This window comes from Papaver somniferum, chromosome 4, assembly GCF_003573695.1.
Source record: "Papaver somniferum cultivar HN1 chromosome 4, ASM357369v1, whole genome shotgun sequence".
NCBI classification, from domain to species: domain Eukaryota; kingdom Viridiplantae; phylum Streptophyta; class Magnoliopsida; order Ranunculales; family Papaveraceae; genus Papaver; species Papaver somniferum.
This window is the reverse complement of record NC_039361.1, coordinates 39,969,552-39,975,378: the sequence shown is the minus strand read 5'-3', so window position 1 is coordinate 39,975,378 and position 5,827 is coordinate 39,969,552. Positions and strand designations below refer to the sequence as shown.

General features: G+C 35.7%; 1 long non-coding RNA gene across 5 annotated transcripts; it reads left to right on the top strand.

Moving 5' to 3' along the window:
* The first annotated feature begins 2,312 nt into the window (after window positions 1-2,312).
* On the top strand, window positions 2,313-5,123 carry LOC113273763. 5 transcript variants are annotated; one of them, XR_003322593.1, is made up of 9 exons: window positions 2,313-2,433; window positions 2,630-2,688; window positions 3,062-3,143; window positions 3,244-3,286; window positions 3,368-3,445; window positions 3,988-4,144; window positions 4,293-4,431; window positions 4,584-4,632; window positions 4,739-5,123. It is a non-coding gene; the product is annotated as an uncharacterized LOC113273763 (long non-coding RNA). The 5 variants fall into 5 exon arrangements; XR_003322594.1 differs by having other exon boundaries at window positions 2,316-2,419; window positions 3,368-3,436; XR_003322591.1 differs by having other exon boundaries at window positions 2,316-2,419.
* Window positions 5,124-5,827: the final 704 nt, after the last annotated feature.

Sequence of the window (5,827 nt, the reverse complement as noted above, 5' to 3'; positions counted from 1 at the left end):
GGGATATGTATTGTTTACATCCGTGAACTTGAAGGTCCAATATTGCAGTTAAAAGTTGTTCATGAATCGGTATTCGTATGGATGAAAGGACGAATGGACTTTTTGACATATACAAAAGTTAAGCCTATGTAATCATGAATTTGATGGAAAATAGGATAAAATCTTTTGTTCAACAAGGATAAAGTCTATTATGTCATTATGATGGAAAATAGAATAGATCCTCGTATGTTATCCACGGTATTGATCTTTATTGATCCATTTTATTATGTTTTACGGTGAAGGCTCCATTGTGTGTCTTATGTTGAGCACCTTACAACTAAGTCGATTTGTTGATTGTTCCATAAGATGTTATATGTCGAGCATTAAGAACTAAATTAATCAACCTGTTTGGTTATTTAGTTTGTACTCCATAAGTTTTCTTTCTTATGTCGAGTACATGTACGACTAAAGTTGTCATATTCTATGATGAACTTAGTCAGGGTTCCATAAGTTCTTTTATGTTGAGCCCAAAATAATTAAATTGATTAGTTCGGTGATTAGTTTGGTTATTTGTATTCCAATTAGATTAATTATAGGTTCTCTTGTAATTAATCTAGTTGAGTTTTCATATATTCCACAAGTTCTTGTGTTGAGTATATGAAAGGCTACACTATCATGTTCTTTGGTTAATGTAGTCATATATTCCGTAAGGTTTTCCTTATGTTGAGTTTTTGAACGGTTAAGTTAGTCATCTCCATGTGATTGACTTAGTCGTAGCTCCGTGAGTTTACTTATGTTGATCACTTTCAATTAAATTGATCACTTTTGTGGTTTGATTTAGTTGCGTATTCTAATTGAATTAATCATGGGTTTACTTGTGATTAATTTGGTTGATCTTTGGATATAAAAAATCATTCCTATGGTTTTTGGTGTCCAATAAAAAATCCTTCTTTTTTTTTTCAAAATTAAGGTCGCTCTTGTTGTTCTCTCGGGAATGACATCAAATGGGGGAGAGTTCTTTTGAACTTGTGCTTAATGGTAATATCTTGCGGGGAGTGCGACTGTGGAATTTTATAGGGGTTATCTTGTATCTTAAAACTCCTTGATGAATGCTGTTAGCTTCGGCTATTAGATTGCATCTAAATTAAGTTGGTATGTAGTTTTCCTTTGGTCATGAAATTTCTCTTGTGGAAATTTCAATATGATCCCATTCTTGTACCTTTTCCAATTTTATTGACAAAAAAGGGGAGAAATATTGTAGTTCACACTACAAATACATATGGTTTTCGGATCATTGTGTAAGGGGGAGTGATTTCCATGATCGAGATGGAGTATTGACTGAGGGGGAATGATACATATCACCGTAGTATTATTGTTAAAGTCGTGATACAATTGGACTTTGATGTTATATAATAATACTATGACACTGTATAATAATGATCGAGAATATCGATTTCTCTCATTGTTATAGCTACGGATCTTCAACAACGATGGTGCTAAACTTACAACCTTTGGGATCATTGGAGTACTTGGAAGGACGAAGATTTCAAGGAACGTTGAAGATTAGACTATGGAATAGGAGCCACTAAAGTTCATCTTTTTTGTATTCCATATGGATTAATAGTTTTGTCACTAAAATTGACAAAGGGGGAGATTGTTAGAGCATAGCTCGGTCAACCTCGCATGCGTTGCTATCTCAAGCATGTTTGTCAATGTTAGTGATCAAAACTATAAGTCTTGATTTCTAGCCTACATAGCTAAGTCTCGGACTAGGATAGAAAAGTGTAGTTGAGATCAAGGATTTCATGGCGATTCATCATACAACGACGAAGATCTATACAAGGAACCGTGGAACTTCATCAACAAAAAGGTACGTGGAGACTTGAACTTATCTATCACTCAAAAGTCCATCTCTTCTATCTCCTACTTCTTATGAGACAAAAGTCGTATGCTATATAGACTAGATCATACACATTTGACATTTCGAGCTGAACATTCATTCACTACACCATTTTTTCCGGAATAGCAACTAAAATTTGCAACAGCTCTTACGCTGTTGCGAATTCGCAACTGATTTTGCAACTGCTCTGAAATTCGCAATTGTTGGGAACAGTTGTTAAATTCGCAACTGTCGGCCCTACCACTTGTGTTTCCTAACCGTGTGCAAAGTAACACCTAAATTTTATTGTGTTGCACATGTGCGACTAGTTTGAGTAGATGGTCACACTACCTTCGATGGTTAAGATTTTCTCTAAAATAATTAACGGTTGGATCAAAAACTCAACCCTATCATTTATCCCAAAGAAGAGAGACCACACCTTGTTCTCTTCGCCTCTATCACTCGTTGTCTCTCTTTCTTCTTCTCCCTCTCCGCCATTAAACTTCTTCTTCTCCCTCACCATCATTAAACCTTCGAACAGAGCCCCTTTCTACAGGATCAGTTAACTATTTTCTGTCTCTCTCTTTCTCTATCGTATTGACTATTTTCTCTTCCATCTTTCTCGTGCTAAATTTTCTAGAGTATCAGTTAGGGTTTGCAGTTTTAAAGTTAGGGTTTGTAAAAAAAATAAATCCCTATTTCTGTTTTTCATTCTTGTTCCTCTTGTTTTTTTATTGGTTTTCATAACCATTGGTTTTTGTTTGTTAACAGGGTTTTAAGAAGAACATTCAACTGGTTAAGCACTTTCAATTGATCTCGAAGATAATGAGGTATAATCAATTCATCATGTTTTTAGCTTCTAATTGTTTTGGGAGATTCGATAAAGTTCAGTTGTTCTCGGATTTTGATGATTTTGGTTTTGGTTTGTGTTAGATTCAGTCAAATTTGATGTGTATTAGGTTTGTTCATGATTTTATCATCGTTTTTGGGGTATTTTTGATGAATCCGGGGATTGGTTTGCTTGTTATGTATTGATATGGTCTTGAGATGTGGATTTGTTTTGGTTTTGAATTTCGATTGGGTTCAATTTTGGGTTTGGAGTTTGGGTATTTTTTTGTGTGAACTGTATTAATTTCAATGACTGAATCTTATTGTTTGAGTTTCTTGAACTTGTTCTCCAACTGATTGCGTGCATACTTACAGAAAACAACACATCGAATTCCAAAAGGTTGTTCTTAATATTTCTGTTGGTGAATCTGGAGATCGTCTCATCGGAGCTGCTAAGGTATCATCGACAACCAATACACATCTACAAAATCTCTTAGATCTCTCAATACTATGAGTTTCTCAATACTATGAATATCTGACTATTGTTCTGATTCAAGGTTTTGGAACAATTTGGTGATCAAACCCCAGGTTTCTCCAAGGGTATGATTTACACACTCGAGCAAATTTTAGGGTTTATTCTTATCTTTTTTGGGTGATTTCTAATGGTGTTTGGGATAACAGTTAGGTACACTGTCAGATCTTTTGGAATCAGGCGTAATGAAAAGATTGCTTGTTACGTTTCTGTGAGAGGTGAGAAAGGTATGCAGCTTGTTGAAAGTGGATTGAAGGTTAAGGGATACGAGTTAGGATAAACTTGAGTAATACAGTATATTTTGGATTGTTCTTGGAATTAAGTAAGTTGTTTTCTTGTGTTTCAAAGTTACTGCATTAACATGAAATTTTTAGTTCATGTTTATGTGTAATAACTGCTGTTAGTTTCCAGGAAAGTAATTGTGAATGATCTGTGTGTTTGAATGACTTAGTATTTTGATTGAGATGAATATGGTATTAGTTTGTTGTTTAGTGTACCAGTGAGTTGTGAATATATAATATTTCAGGATATTCAGTTGGATTTTCCTGTTTAGAGGTTGAATTTGTGATTTCTAAATTTTTATCCAGTTAGGCTGAAAACGGATGCATCTTAGCTGTTTAAGCCATCGTTTAAAGTTACTTTGATCATTGTTTTTTCACTACTTTGACTTGGTGTTTCAATTGTATATCTTATGCAGTGAATGAAGCATTTCACTAATTGTCAATTATTGTAACTTATGTGCTACATTCGATATTTTTCTTTATTTCAGGTTGCTCAAGGTGCAGTTACTGCTAAATGATCGTGGACTCGACTGGAGTTCAAAAGTTTTAAATAGCAATTCGTTAACACTCCGCGAATGACCTTCAGATTATATTTCCCCAAAGCCTATTTAAGTCAGTCCGTCGTCCCATGGAACGATTTAAATGGTAAGGAAGACTAGGTTGCTTTCACTGACTTTACTGGTGAGATTAATCCATGTCATTTTACACTTCTTTGATTCACCAAGTTTCTTGCGAACAATCAGTGTTGAAAGCTTAAACTGAATCTCTGACCAGTGGAGTTATGTATTTGCAGTGCTCGTGGTGCAGCGAACCAACTTAGTATCCTATGAGCGATAAGTACAAATGAACAAGATGGTGCCGCTAGAGCAGCTACTCGAGCAAGTTTCGATACTGGCTACTGCTTGTTCCTGCAATAGTGATTAATGGTCAAGGTAAATAACTTTTCCTTGATGTAAATCTGAAATGATATGTTACTTGTATTACATGCATAACTTCTGGTCATACTAAACTGATTTAGATGTTTTTCTGTGTATTTCTTGGTTCTTTTCTCCTATCTGAATTTAGTTGTTCTTAACTGTTGCAGAAAATAGGGCAGCGCAAGTGTTTTGTACTACACATGTTTCGTTCTTCAGGTACATTGGCTTCATATATTTGAGATTTACATAGTCGTTAGATTGCATATCTATTCCTCAAAGATATATTTTATAGTTTACGCTATCTTTTACTCTTTTTTTCCAGATTTGTTTGAAGACTTATCCTTATGGAGGCTGTGTACAGCGGTGATGATAGGAAGGAATCTAAATTGAAAAGAGCTCCTCATGGCAAGGTACCACTGGAAACATGGTAGAAGTGGATCTGGAGTTTTTCGGTTGCAACAAGCTGGGGACGAGTTGCGCCTTAGCAGAATCTCATAAGCAGTTATTTGAATATGTCAGCAACTTGATCTCAGATAACAGTCTTGAGGTATAAGGTACCTTGGACTTGAAGTACTGGTGCTTGCAGAAGTAGGCCTACTCTTTGTGATGTATTTTCAACTTATCTTTCATGTATACATATCTTTTATTCCAACAATAAAGTGGCAGTATTATGTATTGATGGTTTGGAAAAGTTTGGTTGAACCTAATTTATGTGATACAGGGAGTAATTTTGTTGTGCCAGGGTATTGTGTTTCCATAGTTTTGGCCTGATATTGGCATGAATTTGTTGCAGGGAACTCTTGACTAGGTCAATGATCCATTGACTTGACTTTCTCTATCATGATGCAAAAATTTAGCAACGGCCGGAAACTGTTGCTAAATTTAGAACCAGAATAATAAAACCGGGTCCGGCTAAGATTAATCGTTCTAAGTTTTATTGGTTCTAAATTTCGCAACTGCTGCCGGCTGTTGCGAAAATAAAAGTCAGCAGTTGCTATACCTTTTCGCAACAGCCAAACCCGTTGCAAATCCGGAAAAACACTTGGGTGAACCGAAAACCGATGAAAAAATTTCGCCACGGCTTACGAGTTGTTGCAAAAAAATATGCAACGCCACGTTTCGCAACGGCTTGCTGCTGTTGCAAGTCCCTTTTGCAACTTCACCCAGCTGTTGCTATTCCGGAAAAATGGTGTAGTGATTGCTTATCTTTTATCTCGAAATCGTGTGTTGGTAAAGCGTTTCTCTTTGACCAAGTTTATCTTCACCTAGTGACGAAAGTCATGAAAAGTTTCAATCACTTTGAGAATTGCTCTGACGTGAATCGGTCTGTGAATAACGGCTACATAGCGTCCTCTGAGAATGTCTCAATGATTGAAATGATAGTTTAGATTACATAACCATGTATTCCTTG